Below are 15,202 nucleotides of genomic sequence, written 5' to 3' on the forward strand. Positions count from 1 at the left end.
TAACCATGAAGCTATCAATTGCCGGAAAAATTATTTGCCTTGCATCCATGACATCTTTGTCATTTAATCTCTCCTAAACTCCAACCTATCCCTGCCCTTCTATTATGCTTCACCCCCTCTCTTCAACAGCATAAAACCTATCATATTTCTACTTCTCTTCAGCTCTGAAGAAGTCATACGGACTCAAAACGTTTACTCTGCTTCTGTCTCCACAGGTGCTGCCAGACCTGCTGAATTTTTCCAGCATTTCCTATTTTTATTTCAGATTTCCAGCATCTGCAGAATTTTGCTTTTATTATTATGTTGTAAAACACCATCTGGTTCACTAATGTTCTTTAGGGAAGGAAATCTACCATCCTTACCTGTTCTGACCTACATGTAACTCCAGACCCCAGCAATGTGGTTGACTCTGAAATGGCCTAGCAAGCCACTCAATTCAAGGGCAATTAGGGATGGGCAACAAATGCTGGCCTTGCCGGCAATGCCACATTTCATGAAAGGATAAAAAATATCCTTTTATCTACAGATTTGAAGAGCCAAGCAAGATTTTTACTACAGGGGTTCAACTCACCTCAAATGGAGGAAAGGGAGAGACTTGCTGTTGCAAGCAGTAAGCCACTGTGAATACATTGCCATAAACTTCCAACCTCCATTTGCTGCACTGAATCAAAAGGAAATAATCAGGCCTGCAACATTTTCAGCTTCCATCTCGAAAGCCAAGCATAAGAGTGACTTTTTAGGCATTTTCTAAAAACCTCAGTGCATGTTACCTTTTTTGTAACCATCTTTTCTGGTGTGTGTGTCTTGTGTGAATGAGTGACTGGGTGCTGTTGCAATTACATTTCGGTGTTGAGAAATAAACGTTTATTCTTTTTCTAAAACTTATGAGAAGACCCGTCCTGTGTCTGTTACAGCACTCATCTTGTTACGATTAGTCAAAAGGTGGGAAAAAGTGGGGAGCCATCCTAACATCTTTCCCCTGACAATAACACGGTAATAAGTTAGAACTTGTACAGCAGATTGGTTGTCAGGTTGCACTTAGGGGATAGTGCACCTCTCTTTTGAAAAGGCCACACAACAGCTTCTTCTGCCACAACCGTAACATTCTCATTACAAGTTATTACAGAGCCTCCTTCAATGAAATGTTGGCATGCATTGCTGATCAATTTAAGCTTTCACATAACTGACTGTATTGATGAATAGGATAGAGTAAAGGAATTATAAGTAAAGGGAAGCAGAGAGTGGGGGTAAAGGGTAGCTATTCAGAGTGGCAGAAGGTGGGAAGCGGTGTTCCATAAGGATCAGTGCTGTTCAGAATTTACATTAGCAACTTGCAATCAAAAACAAATTTCTAAATTTGCGGATGACACTAAATTGGGGGGATAGTCAATATTGAGGAGAATTACAGGAGAACATCAAAAAAAAACTTACAGAAAGAAATAATTTGCAAATGAAGCTCAACACAGATAAATGTGAGGTAGTACATTTCGATAGGAAGAATTTGGAGGTAACTTGTTACTTGAAAGGTGCAAGTCTAGGTGGGGTGGACAAATAAAAGGATCTTGGAGTACAAATATATCAATCACTAAAAGCTGTGCCACAAGTTAGCAAGACCATAAAAAATGCAAACACGCACTAGGCTTTATTTCTAGAGGATAGAATTGAAAAGTTCTTCTAAACTTGTATCAAACCTTGGTTAGGGTACTGCGCGCAGTTCTGGTCACCATCCTTGTAAATCTCTGTTCCTTTCTTCAGTGCATCTACATCCCTTTTATAAAATGGCAACCAGAACTGCACGCAGTTTAGACTCTTGGGGGTAAAATTGGACAAAGTCTGAAAACTAGCATGGGGATTGCGATATAGGATTATGCCATGCCCACTGCTTCCGTTTCAGTATCAGCTCAGATACTGTTTCTGGGAGTAATTTATGACCATGACACAGAGGTGGGATTTGCACGTGGTGAGACACCGTGCCTGCGTGCCCTCAGCTAGGGGAATGCAGTTACCAGCTCGCTGGAGTGTGAGATCGCTCACATGTTCTGCTGCACAGGACTCAGGTGAGCACTTTGATGGGGCAGGCTACAGAACACAGCTTATGACTATGTATAATGTATTAACAGGTCTGCCACAAAACCTGCCTGCAATTTCAAGGAGCGTGGGGATCTGTGCAGCGATTGCAGCCCATCTGTTCCAGAAAGTGGTGGCCTACTCCATTTCCACACTTGCAGATCCAATCATGTAGTGTATGATGGCCAACGTCTAAGCTTCTATTGTAGCAAAAGTAGAAGCCACTCAATATCTGGGTGAAGCTCAGACTAAAGTCACACATGGTCAGCTTGCTATCACGCAAGCTCAGACTGCTGTCATTATGACTGTAGATACCAGTGCTCAAAGAGGTATGTGGGTGCAACAGCAGCCCAGCAATCTATCCTCCAACAGATAACTAGGATTGCTGAGACGCCACCCTGAGGGAGCGGTCATGAAATTGTGGAGCATGAACCTGACGTCCTCCATCAGAATGACAGCATTCATCGTCCCACACTTGCCACTCTGCCAGTGACCATGCTGTTGCTCATCAGCCAACCAAACCAAACTACTGCCATCCATGGTGAGACGGTGCAGATTGAATCCTGGCTTCCTTGGGCCACAGCTACTCAGGGGCGTCCTGAAAGGTTAATCTGCTGTCTCCCCCATTGAAAATCATTAGCCTTCCACCAGCCATGCTGCAGCCACAGCAGTAACAATGCATAGGAGCACTAGGACAGGCAAAAAGCAGATAATAGGGATTAGATGATGTCTGCATGCAATATGGCGTGGCTTGATTTATAAATTTTGTTTGGAATGTTTATTAGAATGTGTTGGTTTTAATTGTTACTTTGTGTCCAAGCGGATGCTGTGATGGTTAGTAACAGAGGAATGGTAAGGGGAATGACTGCTGGCAAATGGGGAATTGGGGTGCTTGACTAATATCACGGTCAAATGAGTCATTCATAAACAATCCACCCAGATTGGGGCTGTGTTAGTTTCATTCCCTACATCCCTCTGGTTGCTTAACAGCTCATAGCAAAGGTTGTGCCCTCATAATGAGGTTGTGCAACATGAAGATGACTGCTACAAATTTTGACAACCCACTCTCCCAAATATTGTTAAGCTCCTTTAGAGCGGTCCAGAGAGTGAAAGCTTTGTCTGACAGCATGGGTTTTGTTGTATGCATGCTGCCTCATATCTATGTGTTGCACACTGGACTCATAAGCCATCAACAGACAACACCTGTCACCCTGAAAACCAGGTACTGACCTGCATGATTCACTGCATATGGTGGCACACCACATGGATGTTGAGGGAGTGGAATCACATTTGGTTGCAATACATTTCAGGGTTAACATGCAGTGACTGTAAAGAAGCCTGCAATCCTCGGGAAGTCACATGTTTGCTCTCCGGCAAGAGGGAAAAATGTATTCACCTCTTAGAATACAGAATCTCAGTGACCTCCCATATGCAAGTTTTGGTAAACTAGGAGATGTTGTGAATATCCCCTACTCTGACCTGGAATGGGTTCAAAGCGTAAAAGTTCATAACCACCCTTCACAGCCACTGTGAAGAAATGGTCTGCAATCCTGTCCTCACCTTACTCTGAAGTTGCAGCATATGGCAGATTTCAGTAAGGATATTCACAGTGAATTAGGGATATCTAACACAATGTTCCTCACTGAATAGCTCTCTGAACACCTTGGATGGACATGGCCACCTGCTGCGAGCCCTTCTCCCTGCCGCCCATCATCCCTCCCTCTTCCAACAGCTTGTCCTGCTCTGTGTTGCCATTTCTCATTCATTTTCTCATTCACCTTGTCCTGCTATAGTCTAATGCCAACTAGGCTTATTTTCTTATTAAGCATCTTATATTTCTATGAGATCTCCTCAAACATCTCTATTGAAGTGAAGAACTCTAGTCATAAAGCTCAAGTATTACTCATTTCTTTAAAAATAAAGTAATGTTTCCAGTTTGTTCACAATCCATGGATCAAAAAGAAACATTATTTTTAAAGTGGTTCAGGCAGGATGACAACCAGGAGGTTAAAGGGAGTGATCCAACATTGAAACTCATTACATATAAAACACTGCTAGTATAAAAACAGGTACAGTATTCAGAAATTTGATTCTGTTCAAAATTGGTCCAAATATCCAACTTTGAGTCATACTGCCATTACAGTTTTAAGCAGATATTCAGCTGGCGAAAATATTGTAAATCATATACAGCAACTCAAGCTGGCAATGAGAAAAAATAATCTTTGTACTATGTACAATACAAATAGAAAGTTAATTGAGTAAAACAGAGATATTGTGACAACAATGAACTATTTTATCGACATAAAGCCAATAAAGTAGTAGAAAATACAAAACATTGATCATAAAAGCAGAGTGAATGTCTGCATTCAACAGTTATGGTTGGAAAGTAAAGCCTTTGTGGAACAAACAGGTTCAGATAACAAATCTGGTTACTATGCAGTAGATGCTTGATTTTAGGCTCAAGGTCTACTGGAAATAGTTAACACATGCAGCAGAATACACTTATCGTCTATTTCAATTTGCCAGTCTTTAAACTTACTAAAGGCATAAAGTAACCATAACATCTGATAATAGTCTGTTTTCATTTTTAAAAATTGCCACCAGACAGAACCAATGGTGGAATGAGTCCGTTTTTGATACAAATATGGCATACCTGAGATTTTCATTACATTGCCTATTTACATAAGCTGTGAACATTTATATCTTGGTGCTCTATTAATAAAATAAACAACAATTACAGCAAGCCAGTAATGTTCGTTTTTGAAAGATTTCATAAAATATAAAAACAAGGCTTGCACAATAAAGTGTCATGTGAACCCAAAATAATAACTTACTGCAATGAATTAATAATGGCTGCCATTGATAGGTTTTTTTTGTTAATCTTTGGTCATCAGGAGAGAGTGTTAGGGTTGGGAAATACACCACTTTCAGTTTCAGCCACCCAGTCCCAATATTCTTAAATTAGTAGAATAATTATTTCACTTCAATCCAACAATACATCCCTCAGCCCTAAACTCATTAAGCATGGCACTATTCTATTACCTGTACAATCTGAATGAGGCTGTCTGTCTATTTAATACTAAGTTGATCGCACTTTAGTGCTGTAGCACAGGTCTATTAGGAACAGGACCAAGACTTCCCAAATCCATTTCACAGACTCAAGGCCAAAAGAGGACACTTCCATTCCTGATGACCCGTGGTGAAATACACTGTGGAGCAGTTTTATTCTGTTATCACTATTTTTCTTGCCACCACCTGAATATCATGGCCGGCAGAAGCCATGTCATTGTATGCAGCTGATGAGTAATGCTGCTACTGCTGAAGTACGTAACAATTGTAACATAATCACTGTATAGGTTATAGAGAAATCTACAGTTGATCATAAAACAGCAGTATTTAATCTTTGCAATGATTTTTTTTCATCATCGTAGCTGATGTGTTTTGGCATAACATTCAAAGCAATGTTTGAAGTTGGTAGAAGTGTTTAAAATGGAGAATACAACTTATCTTTCAATATTCTGAGGGAAGCATTTTAAAACGTCAATTAAATAAATACGAGGCACCAAATTTTACATGGACAGGAATGCATTAAGCATTGGTAAAAAGATGTGAATACGTCAATATTAGTACAAGCATTACATCAGAATGAAGCTTATATCCATCGCTGTATTCAGAGTGGAAACCATTAACCCCAAGGTGTAAATGTGGGGCAGTGCACCATTAGATAACCAAATTTCAAACCGCAATGTAGAAATTATGAAGTAATTTCCTACTTTTCACCATTGTTTCAAGCTTCCACAGTTCTAGACAATTATCTCAGAATCTGTATACAAAAAATAAATTACAAAGAGTTTTAAAATGTTGCAAACTTCAAGTTCCTTTATTTTCTTGGTAAGCAAACCATTATAATACCATTTACAGTGGACACATCAATTTAACTAATTGCATCAGTTTTTAAAAAAAAACATGCAGCAAGATTAATTTTAATTGGGAAATATCTTGCGTAAATATGTTAGTCCTCAAAACTAGAATTAACAAATACCAACCGACAGTAAAATTGCAAATGACTGTACAAAGGCATCAATGCCTAAAGTGTACACTAATCAATGCTCCCTAAGTTTTCTTTATTATAAACAGGCTACGCACAACAAATGTGCGGTACATTTCAGTTTGCTGCATAGCCAAACAACTGCACAGCTGAGAGGGTACACTGAATAAATAATACACACTGGTGCCAACTTACATTGCACATTTAGTCAATCTTCTAAATATATCTTTTTTAAATAAAAATGTCAACCATCTCAATGGATACATACAAAATAAATCAAGAAATTTTTGTGGTAATTCGCATCTAAACCAGCCAACAACTGCGCAATAATTAACCAAGTTCAAGTCTTTTACATTGTTACAATCTCGGTAGAGACCAGTAACAATTTAAAAAATATATGAAATCCTGATTATTTACTAAAAGAATAAAGCCATAAGATTTCAGGGTTTAATAGAAGATTTTTTATACTATAAAAGCGTCAACAAAGCAAACACTAAATACTATCTATCCTATACTCTAATATCCAGAATTAACATGCGTTAAGCACGAATTAACAGGCACATTGTGGTCTAACATAAACTATAAACTTCACATTAAATGACAGATGCAACTAAGACATATCTTAAAAATTTGCTCAGATTTTAGTCATCACACTCAGTCACAAAGTCTTTCAAACTCAGCTCCCATCCTTCTCGGAGCTAGTCTGATCCCCAGCCAACAGCAGCACACAACCAAGTTCCACCGGCACGGTCGTCACCACAAATGGCACAAGTCTGCAGTACCTGCTCAACTCAGTCTGAATGGGGTAGACCCATCAATGTTATCTTGCAGTAACTAACGGCTGCAACATATTTTACCCAGCTTCTGGGTTTGGACTCTGCCTTCCTCAATTTGCATGTTCTGCACCACTGGACTCAACTGCTACTCCTCAGCTTGGCATGGTCCATGTCCTTTTATATCTTTTAAATAGGCTCAGTTTGCCAGAAGTTTTCATTTCCAAACATCTGTCTTCCGACTAGGCACTTTACAGCCTTCCGGACTTAACATTGAGTTCAACAACTTCAGATCATGAACTCTCTCCTCCATCCTCACCCACTTTTTCTAATAATTTATAATTTTTTAAATATATTTTTCTTTTTCCACCTATTTCCATTATTTTTAAATTTATTTCCATCCATTGTTTTATCTCCACCTTTTAGCCTATTTCGATCCCTTCCCCCCACCCCACCCCCAAGCGGGCTGTCACTTGCTCACCCTGCTTTCTACCCTTAATGTCACCATTAGCACATTCCTTAGCTAATATCACCACCATCAACACCCCTTTGTCCTTTTGTCTATGACATCTTTTGGCAATCTCTTCTTTGCCTCCACCTATCATTGGCCCTCTATCCAGCTCTACCTGTCCCACCTCCCTCAACCAGCTTATATTGCACCTCATTTCCATTTTTCCTTAGTTCTGATGAAGAGTCATACGGACTCGAAACGTTAACTGTATTCCTCTCCGCAGATGCTGTCAGACCTGCTGAGTTTTTCCAGCTACTTCTGTTTTTATTTCCTTAGAAACTCCTTTCTATGTTTATCTGTGTTCTCTCCCTTTCTGTTCCCCTTTCAGTTCGGTTTCTGTTTTAGTTAAGATCCACCTCAAAAAATACAAATTAAACTTAAAATCAGATTCCCTCACAACAGGCCCTTGTTCCTTTATGCAACACTTAAGAGTGATATTTATGATCTACACTGCAAAGTACCAAAAACTTCAAGTTAATACAGGAAAATCAATTCCCCTATGCGGTTGAGCTTGCCATGAGACAGCATCAAGCTTAAAAAACTGCTTACACAAATGCAAGGAAAAGTGGACATTCAGCAGACTGGGAAATTTAGAAAAAGCAACAGAGGGGTACGGAGGAAGTGATGTGGCACAAAAGGGGTGTTAAAATAAACATTGCAAGGAATATTAAACAAACAGTTTTACAATCTACAATGAACAACAAGGAAAAGACAGACTTGCTAAGTGAGCAAAGGGGACAAATTTTCAGAATGCTCCACCTAATTGACCTGGAATTTTCTAAATTTGTTTTGTCACCTCTTCCATGAGATTACTGGGCCTCCAAATGGGATCGGGGATGTATCTTTTGTGATGCAAAAGATATCACAATTTTGTGGGGAAGGCTGGATGGACATTTTCAGGGATCCTTTCTCATGTTTCCTTTAAGAAGACTTTACATCAGTTTTCACAATGGAGGAGCACAACAAAAGATCACCAGTACAAGGAATCTAAAAATAAGTATAGGGGAGGAATTTAGTGGATTTAATATAAGTTTAAATAATGGTAATGAAAGAAATAATGGGGCTTAAGATAGACAAATCTGCAGGACCTGATAGTTTCCACTCCAATGTATTAAAAAAAATTGGTGAGAAAATGACATTTTGTCATAATTTTCAAAAGTTCTTTAGATTCAGAATTGGATACTTTGATTGGAAAATTGTAAATGCCATTATTTAAGAAGGGAGGGAGAGAGATACCAAGTTACTACAGACCCAACAATTTAACATCAATTGTGAAGTTACTGGAATCTATCAAATTTAGAGTTACTGTGCACTTGGACAAGTATGAACTGATCAAAAAATCTGTATCAGTTCATGAAGGGTATGGCATGTCTGACTAATCTAGTTGCACTTTGAAGTCACTAGTATGGTGCATAGGGGAATGCCTGTGGACCTCTAGAAAGGTGTTTGATAAGGTTCCCCATAAAAAAATGAGGGCGTATGGGCTGGTAAATGATTGGGAGGTTGAAGACAGGCTAGGGACAAGAGGTCTTAATTTGTTGGAAGGGCGTAACAATTTGTGTTCCCCACAGATCTGTACTGGAACCTCAACTTTTCCCCATATATATTAATGGCATGGATGAAGGGGAGTCGTACATCCAAGTTTGCACATCACACAAAGTTAGAAGGTACAGTAAATTTGCAGATGGGAACAGGAATTTACAAAGACAGGTTACATGAATGGGGAAAACTATGAGAAATGAAATTCAGTGGGTGGAGCATCCACTTTGAATTCAAGGTAAAAATCAGAATATTTCTTAAGAATGATAAACTAGGAGCTTTGGAGAAGAAAAGGAATTTAGGTGTCCATGCATACAAGTCACTAAACACTAGTACACACACTGGAAAAGTAATCAAAAAGGCTAATGGAACATTGGCCTTTATCTCAATTTTTTAACCATTTTTGGGATTTAGATGTTGCTGAAGTATTTATTGCACATTCTTAATTGACTTTAAAAAGATGGTGGTGAGCTGTGTTCTTGAACTGCTGGAAATCCTGTGGTGATAATATTCCCATTGTACTGTTAAGTAAGGAATTTCAGCATTTTTGACCCAGCAACAATGAAGGTTTGGCAATATATTTCCAAATCAGTACGGTGTATGACTTGGAGCTGGTGGTACCCTTGCAACTGCTGCCGTTGTCATTCTAGGCAATAGAGGTTGTAGATTGGCAGATGCTATCGAAGAAGTCTTAGCAAGTTATTACAGTGCATCTTGTAGGTGGTACAAACTTTTATCATGGAGTGAACGAATGGTTAAGCTGTTGGCTTGAGTACCAATCAAATGGGCTACTTTGTCCTGGGTGGTGTCAAACTTCAAGCACTGTTGGAGCTCCACAAATCTAGACAAGTGGAGCTTATTCCATCACACTCATCCTAATTTGGGCTTTGTAGATGTGGAAAGTCTGTGTGAAATCAGGAGGTGGTTCAGTCATGGCAGAACACCCAGCCTCAGACCTGCACTTGTGGCCGCAGTATTTATGTGACTGATACTGTTAAGTTCTGGTCAATGGTGATCCTCAGAATTTTGATGTTGGGAGATTCAGCAACGGTAATGCCTTTAAATGTCAAAGGAAGGTGGTTAGATACTCTCTTTTTGGAATGGTCATTGCTTGACACTGAAGTGGCAACTAGCAACTGTGCCACACATCAGCCCAAGCTTGAATGTCTTGAGTATTTGGGCAAGGACTGCTTCGATATCAGAGGAGTTGCAAATGGAAATGACCACACACGATCCTGACTTGGAACTATATCACTGTTCATGCACTGTCAAAATCCTGGAATTCCCTCCCTTACTGTACTCTGGGTGGACCGACACTACAGTGGTATAAGAAAGCAACTCACCTACACTGGGTCAAGGGCAATTAGAGATGGACAATAAATGCTGGCCTTGCTAGCAACATTCACATCCCTTGTACAAATAGAAAAAAAGTGTATTCATTGGTGAGCATTCCCACTGCTAACCTTATGATGATGTAAGGTCACTAATGAAACAGCCAAAAGCTGGAATGAGATTGGGCAGAACCCAAACTGAGCACTGATGAATAGGTTATTAGTGAGTAAGCACTTAGTGCTGTCAACAATGCCTTCCATCATTTCGCTGACAATTGAGAGTAGACTGATGGGGTGCAATTGACCAGGTTGGATTTGCCTTGCTTTTTGTAGACAGGACATACCTGGGAAAACTTCCACTTTTTCAGGTAGATGTTGTAGCTGTATTGGAACAGCTTGGATAGAGATGCACCAAGGTTCCTTAGGTAGCGCCTTCCAAACTCACAACCGCTATCATCACGAAGGACAAGGGCAGCAGGTGCATGGGAACACCACCACCTGGAAGTTCTCCTCCAAGCCACACACCATCCCGACTGTTGCTGGGTGAAATCCTAGAATTCTCTCCCTAACAACACTGTGGATGTAGCTACACCACATGGACTGCAGCGGTTCAAGAAGGCAGTTTATTGCCACCTTCTCAAGAGAAATTAAGAATAGGCAAAAATGCTGACCTAGCCAGCAATGTGCACACCCCGTAAATGAATTTAAAAAAGCTAGTTCTGGAGCACAGACCTTCAGCAATACAGTCAGAATGTTGTTGGGGCCCACTGCCTTTGCTGTATCTAGTGTGCTCTGCCATTTCTTGATATTACATGGAGTGAATCAAAATGGCTTCACAACTGGCTTCTGTGATGGTGGGAGGCTCAGCAGGAGGCAGCAACAGATTACCTCCTCAGCATTGCTAGCTGAGAAACAAGTTTAAAATGCTTCAACCTCTTGTACTCGTATGATGAGCCTCTATTTTCCCTTAGTTGTTTAATTGTTCACCACCATTCACAACAGGATGTGACAGAACTGCAGAGCTTTTATATGATCCGTTGATTGCCAGATCGCATAGTTCTGGCTATAGCAGGCTGTTGCCGCTGTTTAGCGTGCATGTAGTCCTGTGCTGTTGCTTCACCAGATTGGTGTCTCATTTTTAGCTACACCTGGTGCTACTCCTGGCATGCTCTTCTACACTCCTCATTGAACCAGAGTTGGTGCCTTAGCTTGATGGTAATGACAGTAGAGTGTGGCAGAAATCGTGGAGGAGTAAAATTCTGCTGCCTTGCTACTGATGGTCCGCAGCCTCTCATGCCCGTTTGGAGCTGGTATATCTATTTATCCAATTCACCGTGGTGGTTATGCTACACACGATGGAGGGTGTGTCCTCAGTGTGAAAATGGGACTTCATCTCCATAAAGGCTGTATGGTGGCCACTCCTATGACATGCAGATTGGTGATGATTAAGTCAAGTAGCTTTTTCCTTTGTTGGTTTTCTCACCATCTATTACAAGACCAGTCTGGCAGCTGTGCCCTTCATGTCTTGGCCAGCTCAGTCAGTAGAAATGCTACTGAGCAACTCTTGGTGATGAGCATTGAAGTCCCCACCCAGAGTACATTCTGTGCCCTTGCTAAATGTTCCTTCCAAGGTATTTAACATGGAGGAGTAAAATTTCATCAGTTGGGGGAGGTTGGTAAGTGCTAATCAGCAGCAGGCTTCCTTGTCCACGTTTGACCTGATGCCATGAAATTTATTTGGTGCTGGAGTCAATGTTTAGGGCTCCCAGAACCATTATCTCCCAACTGTACAGGACTGCACCACCACCTCCGGTGAGCCTGTCCTGCTGGTGGGTCAGGATAGGCTGAAAGCTATGACTCTATATGACAATGTCAGGCTGTTGGTCTAATACCAATTTTTGCACAGGTCCCCAGAGGTTTTTGAGAAATGTTGTGAGGGTTGACTGGGATGGGCGTACCTTTGTCGTATCCGAAGCATAGGTTGCTGCCAAGTAGGCTGTCCAGTTTTATTCCTGCTTTGCAACGGTTTGATGTAACTAAATGGCTAATTTGTTAAGCCACTTCAAAGGGTAATTAAGGATCAACCGTGTTGCTGTAGGTCTGAAGTCACATATACCTTGACTAAGCAAGGTCTGAAATCACATATAGCTCAACTAAGCAAGGACGACAGAGTTCCTTCCCTAAAGAACATTAGGGAGCCAGATAGGTTTCAATGACAATCTAGTAGTTGTAGTCACCATTACTGATACTAGCCTTTTATTCCAGACTTTATTGAATTACCTGAATTCTCCAGCTGCCGTGGTGGGAACTGAATTCACATCTTTGGATCAGTCTGGCATCTGGACTACTAGTTCATTATCGTAAAAAAACAATATATTCTTATATTCAAAATTGGAATTCAAAAGTGTGAAAATGATGCTTCAGTTGTATGCAGTATTCATCAGACCCTGTCTGGTTTAATACGTTCAGTTTTGGGCAAGATGATCTATTGCTCTTGGCAGGGGTGCTCTGCTAAGGACAGGTTGCATAAAAATGCTTTGCATTCCCTGGAGTTTAGAAGATAGAAATGTGTTGTAATTGAGGTTAAAAATGATAATTTGACTTGACATGGCCTGAATCAATATTTGCTCAGGTAGGAGAATCCAGGACAGAGACCATATTAGAATCTGCAACTTGCTCTCCCAAAAGAATATGGAAGCTTTTTGAAATCAAAAATGTGAAGATTGTAATTAACAGATTTTTGTTGGGTAAATCAATCAAGGGATGCAAAGCAATCAAATAATTGGGGTTCAGGTACAAACTAGACATGATCTAACTGAATGGTGGATTGGGCCCCAAAAGGCTGAATGGCCTACAACTATTCCTATGCTCTGATGCACCTCAGATTTTATCAGAACACAACAAATACATTAAGAGCTGCAAATAGTTCATGCCTAAATGAGAGTGGCTAAATAGGGGTCTTGAAATAATTTCACCATCTTTCCCTACTCCATGTATACACTTTGCACTCTTTCAAGTCTAATTTTCTATGCGTTTTTTCTGCAGTCTCAGAAGGTCTCTGTTGTGATAACTCCGCATTCTAAACTTTTCTTTTAGATCTCATTTTTAGTACTCCTCTCCTCCCAAACTCCTCATAACTAAATTCTCCAATTGTGCTTTCGGTCACCTCCCCTACAATGCTTCAGCATCCACAAAAACTCCCGGAGAGGTTTGGAACATTTTGTTTCATGAAAGATGTCATATAACCAAGTTGCTGTTGATGGAATTCGGTAAGTGAAGCGTATTTTCATAAATTATACAGTAACTTTTATCTTTCTCATTATCTGTATTCTCCACATACCACAAGTCTGATATAGTACGCCTCTGGAAGAAGAGTGGCTTTCTCGGTCCACAGAATAACCGTAGCCAAATAGCCTGCCAATATTATCTCTTAAGTAATCCAATAGTTTGCAACCTTAAAAACGATGAACATCATGGGCAGAATTTTACGCCGGCGGGACCAGTCAATTAACTTTTGCTTGCTGCATTTTACGGTCCCACCCCCGCTGCAACAGGGCTGTAAAATTCCACCCCATATTGCAATTGACTACAAATGCTTTCTCATCATTTGAAAGATAAACAGTAACTAATTTTGTTTGAGATAAATATAGACAGTATCCGACATGGGAAGATAGTCATGCAGGCCAGTACACGTTACGTGAATGGCTTTTTCAACAACAACGAAAGGACGTGGCCAGGTCATTAGTTCTATACAAGATGCCTTTTAATTCCTTCTTGGATTTGAGCGCCACTAACAACACAGCCATTTACTGTCCATCCCCAGCTGCCAAGGTGGTACCGGTTGGCTGCCTTATTGATCTGCTGGTATTGGTTTTACACAACTGAATGGCTGGCCAGGCCACTTGAGACTTAAGTGTCAACTACTTTGGTTTCGGGCTGGAGTTACATATAGGCCAGACCAGGTAGGGACGCCAGATTTCTGTTTCTAGACAAATAGTCACATATTAATAGATATAAACATTGCACAAAACTAAAGATGAAATATACCTTGGTACCACAAAGCTTGTTTAGAGTTTAATCAAATACAGGTTTCTGTTCCAACAAAACTAAAATTGCTGGAAAAAAAAGAGGCATGTCTAAGCTTTTCGTCTTGCACCAACCAGGACACTTCTCAAGAATACCAATATCAGGAGAAAACAACAATTTACGCTATATGTGTGAGGAGAATGCTGATTGGTCGGTAAGTGGCATTGTCATGGAGAATGCACCAGTGATGGCGATTGATAGTTAACTGCCAAGCATTGTTTGAAATTGAAATCAGGTAGCTTGACCCCGATTAGTCAAGGCATTGCTCTGAGAAATGATTCAGTGAATGACTGTCACTTATTGTGTTTAGCTGAAACCGGCACAATGTATGTACATGTTCTTTCTGTCAGCAAAGAGCAGGGCCCTGTGTATTACTATATGTAGCTTCCAGTTCACACAAATGCGCCACACTGCGAGCCTGACAATCTTAAATTGGTGGTCAGCATAATTCTTGGCACATTGAGGATTATTTAGCAAATGTTGTCCAATTGCGGAATCACATCTGATGTTGGACACTGAGTTTTGCAAACATGGGCTGGTTGAGTACGGTCTGTACCCTGCCCGTTGCAAACAGCGGCTGGAGCATGCTGTTTGATACGATCCACCAGTATTTGGGATGTACGGCCTACATACCTAGCGTCACACTGGTGCTGAAATTTATATACCACATTACTTATTTGTGTGATAGGCAGAACGCCTTTTTGGCTTGACAGCAGCATCCTGTTAGTGGTAAATACCACTTGTTGCTACTGCATAGTGGCAGCGTGAAACAGCTAGCTTCACCTGTTGCTCAAATTTTTGAGATACCTTGCCTTCTAGGGTAATCTGAGGTAGACTGGGCACTTTT

General features: G+C 40.5%; 1 protein-coding gene across 3 annotated transcripts in view; it reads right to left on the reverse strand.

Annotated features, from left to right (window-relative positions):
• The window catches only part of ocrl (OCRL inositol polyphosphate-5-phosphatase), a 117,257-nt gene that overhangs the window by 90,966 nt on the left and 11,089 nt on the right, over positions 1 to 15,202 (reverse strand). Inside the window, exon 2 of one of the 3 annotated variants that reach the window (XM_078547056.1) lies at positions 5,848 to 5,890. The exons of the other annotated variants lie outside the window; for them this stretch is intronic. The gene's annotated coding sequence lies outside the window, so the exon portion shown is untranslated. The remainder of the gene's footprint in view (positions 1 to 5,847; positions 5,891 to 15,202) is intronic. 3 annotated transcript variants of the gene reach the window in all.

Source organism: Cetorhinus maximus, chromosome 8 (genome assembly GCF_964194155.1).
Source record: "Cetorhinus maximus chromosome 8, sCetMax3.hap1.1, whole genome shotgun sequence".
In the NCBI taxonomy this organism is placed as follows: Eukaryota; Metazoa; Chordata; class Chondrichthyes; order Lamniformes; family Cetorhinidae; genus Cetorhinus; species Cetorhinus maximus.